We start from the raw sequence: 14,556 nt of genomic DNA on the forward strand, positions 1-14,556 counted from the left end.
TTGAACCTCGTTCAGCAGTGCCTTTCATCAGATAGTAAAGCGAGCAGATTTTCCATTGTAAAAAAACTAGTATGTTCTCTCACCATTAGCGACTCTGGTGGGACTCGAATCCACAACCTTTGCTAATGCCCTTGCAAATTATGCCTAGAAGTCCAATGCGCTATCCATTGCGCCACAGAGCCCATACATCTTTCCATGATACTCATTTCCACAAACGCAAAACACGGTTTTCATCCAAAATGGGTCCACATCAGTCATTCCTTGCCAACAAACTGAGAATCAAAAAGTGAAAAGAGTGCAGTTAATCTGTGTGTGCAGGGATACTTTTCCATCTTATTCCAATTTGTAACAGCAGCGCATTTTCTGTCGTTGTAAATAATTTGCATGCTTGAATGGACAACTGAGTAGTAGTAGGTTTGAGATGGGCCGGTAATTATTTAGCACTGTGGCATCAAGACTGCTCTTCTTTAAGACAGGCTTAATGACTGCAGTTTTAAGGATCTTGGGAAAATTCCAGATCCAAGCAACATGTTGACTTTTTGATTGATTGGAGCCAACAGACTGCTCACCATAGACTTTAAAAATCTAGTAGGCAATGCATAAAGGCAGCATGTAGTGGAACTCAGACTTGTGGTGATCTCTTGGAAAGTTTTGTCAGCCACAAATGCAAAATGGGTTAACTCCAGTTGTCTAGCTGGCTGCGTGCTTGTTATCTGCAAATAATGGTATTTTTAATGTTCTGAACTGAGTCTTGCAAAGAAGACTGCAAACTCATTGCACCTGGAGAAATACAGAAACCATCAAAGTAACATTTACCACACTGTAATTTGAAATATTAACCCGCTTTGTCATTAGCAGGTCCAGAGTGTGCCCTTTGCCCTTGGTGGGGCCACTCAGGTGCTGAGTAAGACCAAAGCTTCTGAGGACAGCGCCAAACTCTTTAGAAGAAGACGAGGTTGAGCGGGACGTGAAGGAAGGAAGGAACAGTCACTCACGTACGGGAAACTCCTACCAAGCAGTGGCCAGCCTATAGCACACTGGGATTCTGTGGTATTTGAACCAAATTTAGCAGTTCCTTTCATCAGTTAATAACACAAGCAGGCTTTCCTATTTACCAATGTAGATAACAGGGGTTACAGCAGTGACTCTGGTGGGTCTCGAACTCACAGCCTTTGAATGCCTTTGCAACTTTTGTCTGATTCCCCTTTTTCACAAAAGCAAAACAGTCATCCAAAAACGGTCTACATCAATCAATCAATCCTTACCATCAAACTGAGAAACAAGGAGTGAAAAGAGTGCATTTACTCTGTTTATTCAGGGATACTTTTCAATCTCTAATTAAAAAATGTAAAAGAGCTCTTTCGGGTGATAAGTTTTTCTGTACATGTAAACAACTGATTTGCTTGAAAGGCTATCATGAAGGCACTGCTGGGATTTGAACCCAGGATCTCCTGTTTACTAGACAGGCACTTTGACCATCTAAGCCACAGCACCTCTTAAAAGCTACTCCAACCTGTTTCAGCTAGATATTCAGTGACCAGTATTACCTCATAGATTTTGCCTGCTATACCTCTTCCAATCGTCCCTGGGTGGGCTCGAACCACCAACCTCCCGGTTAACAGCCGAGCGCGCTGGCCAATTGCGCCACAGAGACAAACAGCCCGCTCAATAAAATATTTGCGAGTCGACAAGCCGCAATATCTTTTTTTTTAAAGAGAGCCAGCAACATTCGAAAGTTCAGCCCCTGTCCAATCAACTGTGTTTAATGGAGAGCGAGGGCATCAATCTTTCTACCTTTGAGCTAAATCCCCTGTACCAATGTAGCTATAAAAAAACTGGAAGTCTTTCAATCAATCGACTCTCGCTAATTTATTGCGCACTCAATATCCTGCAGTTAATCTGGATATTGAGGAAAATGTGCAAGATAATGTTATTTGACATAATGCCGATGTATTTGCTTACTTTTTCAAGCACACTTGGCAATTGAACCTCGTTCAGCAGTGCCTTTCATCAGATAGTAAAGCGAGCAGATTTTCCATTGTAAAAAAACTAGTATGTTCTCTCACAATTAGCGACTCTGGTTGGACTCGAACCCACAACCTTTGAATGCCCTTATAAATTATAGTGTACTATTGCCGAAAAATGACAGAGTCTTTTCAGGTATAGTGTACTATTTCGGTTTTTACTCTAAGTCCCTCAGGGGCATATGGTGCTATACTATGATGGTCAGATCACCTCCAGGCCCCAGGGGAGTGCTTTTCTGGGGGCAAACAGTGCACTGATGATGGGGGATTATTTCATTTTGCTCATTTTGGTGTTTTTTCACATTTTAACCCATTTTCACCCCTTTTGCTCACATCTTCAAACTCGGGCCCTGATTACAAGTTCTGACCAAATGATGACAAACACGGTATTTATTATGTATTTTTTTCATTTTTTTTATTTTTCCAACTTATACATCCATCATTGGTGCCAGGCAGGTTGTGGAGAAAGCAGTGAAGAAAGGAGAGAGCCATCACAGAAAAGATGTCCATCCAGGGTCAAGGTACCCTGCACTTTTACATATCCAAATGACAGCATTTAAAGTTTTTTAGCGTATGGTATCTCTCGTTGCATGGAACCGCACAGAGGCCAACGCCACACTGACGGCACCTGTACTTTGATTGCCGCCTGCCTTTGGTACGAGAGCGGTCAGAGCACACGGCGCAGTCTGGACGTCCCTCTGCTTGACAAAGCCAATGACGCTCTGTGAGTCTCTGTGGCATTTCACCCTCCGGTCTTGAGCGCCTTTCTTGTTTTTTGGAGTGATCAGCCAGTAATGCATCAATAATGTTCTGAATGTAAACCTTTAAAGGTTTGTGTGGGCCTGGAGTGGATTTGGTGTATATGATGTGTGAGTTGACAATACTTATGCTTATAATGGCATTGAATATGCGATGATACCATTTCCGGGACCTGTGTGGAAAGAGGTATGTCTTCATCCTCTGGTCAGCAGTGTCCACTCCACCCATGTAGGCGTTGTACTGGTCGACACATACAGGTCTTTTGATGTCACGGAATCCAGTGTCATCTGTCTTGGATCGGATCCTCCTCTGAACACAATCATTTCCATGGACTGTGGACAACATGGTGAGACGTTTAGTATCGTGCCAAGCACAAGCCAGGAGTTTTCCCTTTCTGCAAAAAACTGGGTCATCTCCTTTTTTCAGCCACTTTTACCAAGGCATTTTGGCATCCCCAACCTGGTAATCCTTACCGTCCCACACAGTCCAGTTTCCAAATCTGCTAATTCATTTGCAATTACAGGCGAGGTATAGTAACTGTCCATGTAAATCTCGTGTCCTTTGCCCGTAAAGGGAGAAACCAACTCACGGACAACTGCGTGTGTTGCACTGATGTTGCTTGCATTATTTTTGTACTGTCCAGTGTGCATTGACCAGCGCAAAACATACCCTGAACAGCTTTCACTCAGGGCATACACTCTATAGCCATATTTGTCAGGTTTATTCGGAGAGTAACATTTTAGTGAAGATCTCCCCTTGAAAGCTATTGTCATTTCATCTAAAGAAAGCTCCTTGATTGGACTGTAAACTGCTGCAAATTTGGGAATAATCAAATCTATTATTGGGCGGACTTTGAACAGTTTATCGTGCCCGGGCTCGCCTGTTCTCACATAATCATTATTGTTGACAAAATGAAAGAACGAAAGAATGATTTCAAATCTGTTTCTTGACATTACATTTCCAAATCCAGGCGTTTGTGTAAGCCAAAATGTTCCCCAGTAATCCTCGATTTCAGGTTTCTCAACAAGGCCCATGGAGAGATGCAAAGCGAAGAAAGCTTTCATTTCGGTGACTGATACATCATACCACTCAAGAAATCTTGAATGTGGCTTCAGAATCATAGGTGCCATACACTGATGTGCATATCTATTTGTCTCATCAGTAATGAAAGTCCAAAACTGATCGGTCAGAAAGAGTGACAGAATATCAAATGGATTAGCATCCGTCAGATCCATCTCTCCTGTGTAGCCAACTGGGTCTTCAAAAGGTTTGATCCATGCCTCAAATACCTCGACCTCTCTCAGCATGTCCCAGCTCTCATCCACCGGGCAAGTTTTACTGCAGCCACTGGTTCCACTGGTTCCTCGCCTCCGTCTGTCCTTTGCATCTGTCCGTTGTTTCGAAGTCCCTTCATCTCCACTTGGAAATCCATCGTCACTCTCGGGGAGATAATACCCTTCAGAGTCAGAATCTGCTGTAAATTGCATGCCACGTGTACTTCCTCCAGCCATTTTTTTCCTTACCGGATCTGCCCTGGATCATACCTGGCTAATAAAGGGAAGTTGCACCGAACCGACCAATGACTGAAGTGATTCATTTTCTACTATTATTTCATTAATTTCCTTGTACGGTAAAGTTGCATTTCTGCGACTTTGGCGCTTAAAGGGTTTTAAGAGAGGGAAAAGTATTGCTGCACATCAAGATTGTTTGCACTGTTTGCACTCCATGTTTCTCATTTTTTGGGCAAGGGATGATTGATGTAAAGACTTGTAGCTTTGGATCACCGTTATCCTTCCAAGGAGCAGTCTGCGGTTCCATGGTGTAATGGTTAGCACACTTTGAATCCAGCGATCCGAGTTCAAATCTCAGTGGAACCTTGAGTGCCCCGAGAGTAGCGTTACTCTTTTGAAAAAGTGCAGAAACATGAAGAATCTTTGGGTAAAATCTGTGCTTACCCCCTGAAAGGAGCTAACCAAAGCATACAAACTAAACAAAGCTGTTAAAATCTGGAGCTGGTTTTCTTATGACCAAGCTTATGATTCAACGCCTGGATTACAAAAGGCGTAAACGTTTCACCGCATTGCAAAAGAAACTCAAATGAAAAGCATTGATGTGTTGAAGGAATCCTTTGACTTGGAGAGACAGGACTTTTATTGGACTTATTATAAGCAAGAAATGAAACAAAGAAATGACCACTATAATCCTCTGACAGTAATCTTCGTTGAAGCCAATCAATCAGAACTTGCGATGGGAATCATTTCTAAATGATCTCAATGCATTGGTAATCTGGACAACGTTCTGCTAAGTATATTCTAAACCAATGGGAACGAGAAGTGAACCTGGTTTTGTCTGACCAAGAGTGTGGAAATGTAGGAACAGCCCTGAGGAAGACCACAAAATCACATGCCTGAAGGGGAAAAATATGTTTTTTTCACCACACCATGTCAAAGTGCCCATTATTCACAAGGAAATGCTAACTGCTGGAGAACCCAGCAGGCAAACCACTATCAGGTGTTTTGGGGCTGTGCTGTTGCTCAAAAATAATGGACTGAAATTCACAGGGCACTGCAGACTGTTTTTGACTTTGCCATCCCACTCAAATTTAAAACTATGTACTTGGGCCTCAACACTCCTGCCATGGACACAATAAATGGATACCCTTGGAACATACTTTTGGCTGTAGAGAAAAAGGCCATCACAAAGAAATGCTCGACACCAACCACGCCAACGATCAAAGACTTGACTGACATAGTAACAGACATTAGACATTGGATGAATGGAAAACAGTGACATTCAGGCTTAATTTGGATAAGCACTAATTTGATCGACTTTGGACCAAGTAGGACCCCTATTTTCATTTAAATGTGATTTTGTTTTTATTTTATGTTTAGTGCTATTTATGTTCTTTTTATTTCGAATTTTGCTCCCTGGTCGTGTCCTGTATTGTTTTATGTTTCATCGAAAGAAAAGAAAAAAGGACACACAGAACTAGTTCATTTTCTCGCTACGTTATGCCACACGTTTTGATCCCTTGCCTAATTTGCTGAAAAAGTAGCCGAAATAGCTCAGTTGGGAGAGCGTTAGACTGAAGATCTAAAGGTCCCTGGTTCACTCCCGGGTTTCGGCAGGTGGACCTGAATGTTAGTCTTTGCTCAAAAATACAATGAATTGGAATGCTGGGTCTATTAGATATTTTGCGAGATCAGGACATAAATGGCCTGGAAAGGATCTATAAAACATAAACAGCATGCTTTCGTTGGAACATTGTTAGCATGAACATGTTTGGTAACATGTTTGGTTTTGCTGAATGTTGTACCCAAGACCTTCTGCGTGTAGGGCAGATGTGATGACCACCACACAATGAAACCATGAAGCAGAAGTTTGCCTACTTCAATGCTGCTCTCTTTGATATAGCCCAATGATCAAATGTCATACTTATTTTCAAAACAGGACATCCTGTAGAAAGGTGTGGTTCAACGGTATAGCGGTTAGCGCTCTGAATCCAGAGTTTTTCTTCATTTCTAATTGCAATTAGAGGGATAACCCTTTTACGGGTATGTCAAGATTCTCGCCTCTGTGGCGCAATCGGCTAGCGCGTTTTGCTGGTAGGCGAAAAGTTGGTGGTTCGAGCCCACCCAGGGACGACTGCTCACCTTGCCAGAGCAAGCAAGAAATACAATCCCACAAGTAACCACAGTATGTAATTATGTAAGGAAACCAGGAAATCATTACGGCGCTGGGGCTTCCTTGGTCAAAGGGCCTGTTTAGTTAACAGGAAATGCCTACTTTTTGTCTATGAAAAAGATTTACAAGGACAGTAAAGCCCACAAGAAGAGCCCTCAAACCCATACCTTTCTCCCTCAAGTTTACTGCTGCTACACTTTGCATTAAGAGAGGGAAAAGTATTGCTGCACATCAAGATTGTTTGCACTGTTTGCACTCCTTGTTTCTCATTTTTTGGGCAAGGGATGATTGATGTTACTTGTAGCTTTGGATGACCGTTATCCTTCCAAGGAGCAGTCTGCGGTTCCATGGTGTAATGGTTAGCACACTTTGAATCCAGCGATCCGAGTTCAAATCTCAGTGGAACCTTGAGTGCCCCGAGAGTAGCGTTACTCTTTTGAAAAAGTGCAGAAACATGAAGAATCTTTGGGTAAAATCTGTGCTTACCCCCTGAAAGGAGCTAACCAAAGCATACAAACTAAACAAAGCTGTTAAAATCTGGAGCTGGTTTTCTTATGACCAAGCTTATGATTCAACGCCTGGATTACAAAAGGCGTAAACGTTTCACCGCATTGCAAAAGAAAATCAAATGAAAAGCATTGATGTGTTGAAGGAATCCTTTGACTTGGAGAGACAGGACTTTTATAGGACTTATTATAAGCAAGAAATGAAACAAAGAAATGACCACTATAATCCTCTGACAGTAATCTTCGTTGAAGCCAATCAATCAGAACTTGCGAGGGGAATCATTTCTAAATGATCTCAATGCATTGGTAATCTGGACAACGTTCTGCTAAGTATATTCTAAACCAATGGGAACGAGAAGTGAACCTGGTTTTGTCTGACCAAGAGTGTGGAAATGTAGGAACAGCCCTGAGGAAGACCACAAAATCACATAACTGAAGGGGAAAAATATGTTTTTTTCACCACACCATGTCAAAGTGCCCATTATTCACAAGGAAATGCTAACTGCTGGAGAACCCAGCAGGCAAACCACTCTCAGGTGTTTTGGGGCTGTGCTGTTGCTCAAAAATAATGGACTGAAATTCACAGGGCACTGCAGATTGTTTTTGACTTTGCCATCCCACTCAAATTTAAAACTATGTACTTGGGCCTCAACACTCCTGCCATGGACACAATAAATGGATACCCTTGGAACATACTTTTGGCTGTAGAGAAAAAGGCCATCACAAAGAAATGCTCGACACCAACCACGCCAACGATCAAAGACTTGACTGACATAGTAACAGACATTAGACATTGGATGAATGGAAAACAGTGACATTCAGGCTTAATTTGGATAAGCACTAATTTGATCGACTTTGGACCAAGTAGGACCCCTATTTTCATTTAAATGTGATTTTGTTTTTATTTTATGTTTAGTGCTATTTATGTTCTTTTTATTTCGATTTTTGCTCCCTGGTCGTGTCCTGTATTGTTTTATGTTTCATCGAAAGAAAAGAAAAAAGGACACACAGAACTAGTTCATTTTCTCACTACGTTATGCCACACGTTTCGATCCCTTGCCTAATTTGCTGAAAAAGTAGCCGAAATAGCTCAGTTGGGAGAGCGTTAGACTGAAGATCTAAAGGTCCCTGGTTCAATCCCGGGTTTCGGGAGGTGTACCTGAATGTTAGTCTTTGCTCAAAAATACAATGAATAGGAATGCTGGGTCTATTGGATATTTTGCGAGATCAGGACATAAATGGCCTGGAAAGGATCTATAAAACATAAACAGCATGCTTTCGTTGGAACATTGTTAGCATGAACATGTTTGGTAACATGTTTGGTTTTGCTGAATGTTGTACCCAAGACCTTCTGCGTGTAGGGCAGATGTGATGACCACCACACAATGAAACCATGAAGCAGAAGTTTGCCTACTTCAATGCTGCTCTCTTTGATATAGCCCAATGATCAAATGTCATACTTATTTTCAAAACAGGACATCCTGTAGAAAGGTGTGGTTAAACGGTATAGCGGTTAGCGCTCTATATCCAGAGTTTTTTCTTCATTTCTAATTGCAATTAGAGGGGTAACCCTTTTACGGGTATGTCAAGATTCTCGCCTCTGTGGCGCAATCAGCTAGCGCCTTCTGCTGGTAGGCGAAAAGTTGGTGGTTCGAGCCCACCCAGGGACGAATGCTCACCCTGCCAGAGCAAGCAAGAAATACAATCCCCCAAGTAACCACAGTATGTAATTATGTAAGGAAACCAGGAAATCATTACGGCGCTGGGGCTTCCTTGGTCAAAGGGCCTGTTTAGTTAACAGGAAATGCCTACTTTTTGTCTATGAAAAAGATTTACAAGGACAGTAAAGCCCACAAGAAGAGCCCTCAAACCCATACCTTTCTCCCTCAAGTTCACTGCTGCTACACTTTGCATTAAGAGAGGGAAAAGTATTGCTGCACATCAAGATTCTTTGCACTGTTTGCACTCCTTGTTTCTCATTTTTTGGGCAAGGGATGATTGATGTAAAGACTTGTAGCTTTGGATCACCGTTATCCTTCCAAGGAGCAGTCTGCGGTTCCATGGTGTAATGGTTAGCACACTTTGAATCCAGCGATCCGAGTTCAAATCTCAGTGGAACCTTGAGTGCCCCGAGAGTAGCGTTACTCTTTTGAAAAAGTGCAGAAACATGAAGAATCTTTGGGTAAAATCTGTGCTTACCCCCTGAAAGGAGCTAACCAAAGCATACAAACTAAACAAAGCTGTTAAAATCTGGAGCTGGTTTTCTTATGACCAAGCTTATGATTCAACGCCTGGATTACAAAAGGCGTAAACGTTTCACCGCATTGCAAAAGAAAATCAAATGAAAAGCATTGATGTGTTGAAGGAATCCTTTGACTTGGAGAGACAGGACTTTTATAGGACTTATTATAAGCAAGAAATGAAACAAAGAAATGACCACTATAATCCTCTGACAGTAATCTTCGTTGAAGCCAATCAATCAGAACTTGCGAGGGGAATCATTTCTAAATGATCTCAATGCATTGGTAATCTGGACAACGTTCTGCTAAGTATATTCTAAACCAATGGGAACGAGAAGTGAACCTGGTTTTGTCTGACCAAGAGTGTGGAAATGTAGGAACAGCCCTGAGGAAGACCACAAAATCACATGCCTGAAGGGGAAAAATATGTTTTTTTCACCACACCATGTCAAAGTGCCCATTATTCACAAGGAAATGCTAACTGCTGGAGAACCCAGCAGGCAAACCACTATCAGGTGTTTTGGGGCTGTGCTGTTGCTCAAAAATAATGGACTGAAATTCACAGGGCACTGCAGATTGTTTTTGACTTTGCCATCCCACTCAAATTTAAAACTATGTACTTGGGCCTCAACACTCCTGCCATGGACACAATAAATGGATACCCTTGGAACATACTTTTGGCGGTAGAGAAAAAGGCCATCACAAAGAAATGCTCGACACCAACCACGCCAACGATCAAAGACTTGACTGACATAGTAACAGACATTAGACATTGGATGAATGGAAAACAGTGACATTCAGGCTTAATTTGGATAAGCACTAATTTGATCGACTTTGGACCAAGTAGGAGCCCTATTTTCATTTAAATGTGATTTTGTTTTTATTTTATGTTTAGTACTATTTATGTTCTTTTTATTTCGATTTTTGCTCCCTGGTCGTGTTCTGTATTGTTTTATGTTTAATCGAAAGAAAAGAAAAAAGGACACACAGAACTAGTTCATTTTCTCGCTACGTTATGCCACACGTTTCGCTCCCTTGCCTAATTTGCTGAAAAAGTAGGCGAAATAGCTCAGTAGGGAGAGCGTTAGACTGAAGATCTAAAGGTCCCTGGTTCAATCCCGGGTTTCGGTAGGTGTACCTGAATGTTAGTCTTTGCTCAAAAATACAATGAATAGGAATGCTGGGTCTATTGGATATTTTGCGAGATCAGGACATAAATGGCCTGGAAAGGATCTATAAAACATAAACAGCATGCTTTCGTTGGAACATTGTTAGCATGAACATGTTTGGTAACATGTTTGGTTTTGCTGAATGTTGTACCCAAGACCTTCTGCGTGTAGGGCAGATGTGATGACCACCACACAATGAAACCATGAAGCAGAAGTTTGCCTACTTCAATGCTGCTCTCTTTGATATAGCCCAATGATCAAATGTCACACTTATTTTCAAAACAGGACATCCTGTAGAAAGGTGTGGTTCAACGGTATAGCGGTTAGCGCTCTGAATCCAGAGTTTTTCTTCATTTCTAATTGCAATTAGAGGGGTAACCCTTTTATGGGTATGTCAAGATTCTCGCCTCTGTGGCGCGATCGGCTAGCGCGTTCTGCTGGTAGGCGAAAGGTTGGTGGTTCGTTTAGGGCCTGTTTAGTAAAAAGGAAATGCCTACTTTTTGTCTATGAAAAAGATTTACAAGGACAGTAAAGCCCACAAGAAGAGCCCTCAAACCCATACCTTTCTCCCTCAAGTTTACTGCTGCTACACTTTGCATTAAGAGAGGGAAAAGTATTGCTGCACATCAAGATTGTTTGCACTGTTTGCACTCCTTGTTTCTCATTTTTTGGGCAAGGGATGATTGATGTAAGACTTGGAGCTTTGGATCACCGTTATCCTTCCAAGGAGCAGTCTGCGGTTCCATGGTGTAATGGTTAGCACACTTTGAATCCAGCGATCCGAGTTCAAATCTCGGTGGAACCTTGAGTGCCCCGAGAGCAGCGCTACTCTTTTGAAAAAGTGCAGAAACATGAAGAATCTTTGGGTAAAATCTGTGCTTACCCCCTGAAAGGAGCTAACCAAAGCATACAAACTAAACAAAGCTGTTAAAATCTGGAGCTGGTTTTCTTATGACCAAGCTTATGATTCAACGCCTGGATTACAAAAGGCGTAAACGTTTCACCGCATTGCAAAAGAAACTCAAATGAAAAGCATTGACGTTTTGAAGGAATCCTTTGACTTGGAGAGACAGGACTTTTAAAGGACTTATTATGAGCAAGAAATGAAACAAAGAAATGACCACTATAATCCTCTGACAGTAATCTTCGTTGAAACCAATCAATCAGAACTTGCGAGGGGAATCATTTCTAAATGATCTCAATGCATTGGTAATCTGGACGACGTTCTGCTAAGTATATTCTAAACCAATGGGAACGAGAAGTGAACCTGGTTTTGTCTGACCAAGAGTGTGGAAATGTAGGAACAGCCCTGAGGAAGACCACAAAATCACATGCCTGAAGGGGAAAAATATGTTTTTTTCACCACACCATGTCAAAGTGCCCATTATTCACAAGGAAATGCTAACTGCTGGAGAACCCAGCAGGCAAACCACTATCAGGTGTTTTGGGGCTGTGCTGTTGCTCAAAAATAATGGACTAAAATTCACAGGGCACTGCAGACTGTTTTTGACTTTGCCATCCCACTCAAATTTAAAACTATGTACTTGGGCCTCAACACTCCTGCCATGGACACAATAAATGGATACCCTTGGAACATACTTTTGGCGGTAGAGAAAAAGGCCATCACAAAGAAATGCTCGACACCAACCACGCCAACGATCAAAGACTTGACTGACATAGTAACAGACATTAGACATTGGATGAATGGAAAACAGTGACATTCAGGCTTAATTTGGATAAGCACTAATTTGATCGACTTTGGACCAAGTAGGACCCCTATTTTCATTTAAATGTGATTTTGTTTTTATTTTATGTTTAGTGCTATTTATGTTCTTTTTATTTCGATTTTTGCTCCCTGGTCGTGTCCTGTATTGTTTTATGTTTCATCGAAAGAAAAGAAAAAAGGACACACAGAACTAGTTCATTTTCTCGCTACGTTATGCCACACGTTTCGCTCCCTTGCCTAATTTGCTGAAAAAGTAGGCGAAATAGCTCAGTAGGGAGAGCGTTAGACTGAAGATCTAAAGGTCCCTGGTTCAATCCCGGGTTTCGGTAGGTGTACCTGAATGTTAGTCTTTGCTCAAAAATACAATGAATAGGAATGCTGGGTCTATTGGATATTTTGCGAGATCAGGACATAAATGGCCTGGAAAGGATCTATAAAACATAAACAGCATGCTTTCGTTGGAACATTGTTAGCATGAACATGTTTGGTAACATGTTTGGTTTTGCTGAATGTTGTACCCAAGACCTTCTGCGTGTAGGGCAGATGTGATGACCACCACACAATGAAACCATGAAGCAGAAGTTTGCCTACTTCAATGCTGCTCTCTTTGATATAGCCCAATGATCAAATGTCACACTTATTTTCAAAACAGGACATCCTGTAGAAAGGTGTGGTTCAACGGTATAGCGGTTAGCGCTCTGAATCCAGAGTTTTTCTTCATTTCTAATTGCAATTAGAGGGGTAACCCTTTTATGGGTATGTCAAGATTCTCGCCTCTGTGGCGCGATCGGCTAGCGCGTTCTGCTGGTAGGCGAAAGGTTGGTGGTTCGTTTAGGGCCTGTTTAGTAAAAAGGAAATGCCTACTTTTTGTCTATGAAAAAGATTTACAAGGACAGTAAAGCCCACAAGAAGAGCCCTCAAACCCATACCTTTCTCCCTCAAGTTTACTGCTGCTACACTTTGCATTAAGAGAGGGAAAAGTATTGCTGCACATCAAGATTGTTTGCACTGTTTGCACTCCTTGTTTCTCATTTTTTGGGCAAGGGATGATTGATGTAAGACTTGGAGCTTTGGATCACCGTTATCCTTCCAAGGAGCAGTCTGCGGTTCCATGGTGTAATGGTTAGCACACTTTGAATCCAGCGATCCGAGTTCAAATCTCGGTGGAACCTTGAGTGCCCCGAGAGCAGCGCTACTCTTTTGAAAAAGTGCAGAAACATGAAGAATCTTTGGGTAAAATCTGTGCTTACCCCCTGAAAGGAGCTAACCAAAGCATACAAACTAAACAAAGCTGTTAAAATCTGGAGCTGGTTTTCTTATGACCAAGCTTATGATTCAACGCCTGGATTACAAAAGGCGTAAACGTTTCACCGCATTGCAAAAGAAACTCAAATGAAAAGCATTGACGTTTTGAAGGAATCCTTTGACTTGGAGAGACAGGACTTTTAAAGGACTTATTATGAGCAAGAAATGAAACAAAGAAATGACCACTATAATCCTCTGACAGTAATCTTCGTTGAAACCAATCAATCAGAACTTGCGAGGGGAATCATTTCTAAATGATCTCAATGCATTGGTAATCTGGACGACGTTCTGCTAAGTATATTCTAAACCAATGGGAACGAGAAGTGAACCTGGTTTTGTCTGACCAAGAGTGTGGAAATGTAGGAACAGCCCTGAGGAAGACCACAAAATCACATGCCTGAAGGGGAAAAATATGTTTTTTTCACCACACCATGTCAAAGTGCCCATTATTCACAAGGAAATGCTAACTGCTGGAGAACCCAGCAGGCAAACCACTATCAGGTGTTTTGGGGCTGTGCTGTTGCTCAAAAATAATGGACTAAAATTCACAGGGCACTGCAGACTGTTTTTGACTTTGCCATCCCACTCAAATTTAAAACTATGTACTTGGGCCTCAACACTCCTGCCATGGACACAATAAATGGATACCCTTGGAACATACTTTTGGCGGTAGAGAAAAAGGCCATCACAAAGAAATGCTCGACACCAACCACGCCAACGATCAAAGACTTGACTGACATAGTAACAGACATTAGACATTGGATGAATGGAAAACAGTGACATTCAGGCTTAATTTGGATAAGCACTAATTTGATCGACTTTGGACCAAGTAGGACCCCTATTTTCATTTAAATGTGATTTTGTTTTTATTTTATGTTTAGTGCTATTTATGTTCTTTTTATTTCGATTTTTGCTCCCTGGTCGTGTCCTGTATTGTTTTATGTTTCATCGAAAGAAAAGAAAAAAGGACACACAGAACTAGTTCATTTTCTCGCTACGTTATGCCACACGTTTCGATCCCTTGCCTAATTTGCTGAAAAAGTAGCCGAAATAGCTCAGTTGGGAGAGCGTTAGACTGAAGATCTAAAGGTCCCTGGTTCAATCCCGGGTTTCGGCAGGTACCTGAATGTTAGTCTTTGCTCA

The 14,556-nt window shown here is 41.7% G+C and overlaps 7 non-coding genes across 7 annotated transcripts; 5 read left to right on the forward strand and 2 right to left on the reverse strand.

Moving 5' to 3' along the window:
* Positions 1–1,420: 1,420 nt before the first annotated feature.
* trnat-agu (transfer RNA threonine (anticodon AGU)) lies at positions 1,421–1,494 on the reverse strand. Its single transcript has one exon. It is a non-coding gene; the product is annotated as a tRNA-Thr (tRNA).
* Positions 1,495–1,580: 86 nt separating this feature from the next.
* On the reverse strand, positions 1,581–1,654 carry trnan-guu (transfer RNA asparagine (anticodon GUU)). Its single transcript has one exon. It is a non-coding gene; the product is annotated as a tRNA-Asn (tRNA).
* A 4,183-nt stretch (positions 1,655–5,837) lies between these two features.
* On the forward strand, positions 5,838–5,910 carry trnaf-gaa (transfer RNA phenylalanine (anticodon GAA)). Its single transcript has one exon. It is a non-coding gene; the product is annotated as a tRNA-Phe (tRNA).
* A 2,142-nt stretch (positions 5,911–8,052) lies between these two features.
* Positions 8,053–8,125, forward strand: trnaf-gaa (transfer RNA phenylalanine (anticodon GAA)). The gene has a single exon. It is a non-coding gene; the product is annotated as a tRNA-Phe (tRNA).
* A 2,146-nt stretch (positions 8,126–10,271) lies between these two features.
* trnaf-gaa (transfer RNA phenylalanine (anticodon GAA)) lies at positions 10,272–10,344 on the forward strand. The gene has a single exon. It is a non-coding gene; the product is annotated as a tRNA-Phe (tRNA).
* A 2,020-nt stretch (positions 10,345–12,364) lies between these two features.
* On the forward strand, positions 12,365–12,437 carry trnaf-gaa (transfer RNA phenylalanine (anticodon GAA)). The gene has a single exon. It is a non-coding gene; the product is annotated as a tRNA-Phe (tRNA).
* A 2,020-nt stretch (positions 12,438–14,457) lies between these two features.
* Positions 14,458–14,530, forward strand: trnaf-gaa (transfer RNA phenylalanine (anticodon GAA)). Its single transcript has one exon. It is a non-coding gene; the product is annotated as a tRNA-Phe (tRNA).
* The last annotated feature ends 26 nt before the right edge of the window (positions 14,531–14,556 follow it).

Source organism: Eucyclogobius newberryi, unplaced genomic scaffold, assembly GCF_026437365.1.
Source record: "Eucyclogobius newberryi isolate DKJ021-1_F unplaced genomic scaffold, fEucNew1.0.hap1 SCAF_29, whole genome shotgun sequence".
Taxonomy (NCBI): Eukaryota; Metazoa; Chordata; class Actinopteri; order Gobiiformes; family Gobiidae; genus Eucyclogobius; species Eucyclogobius newberryi.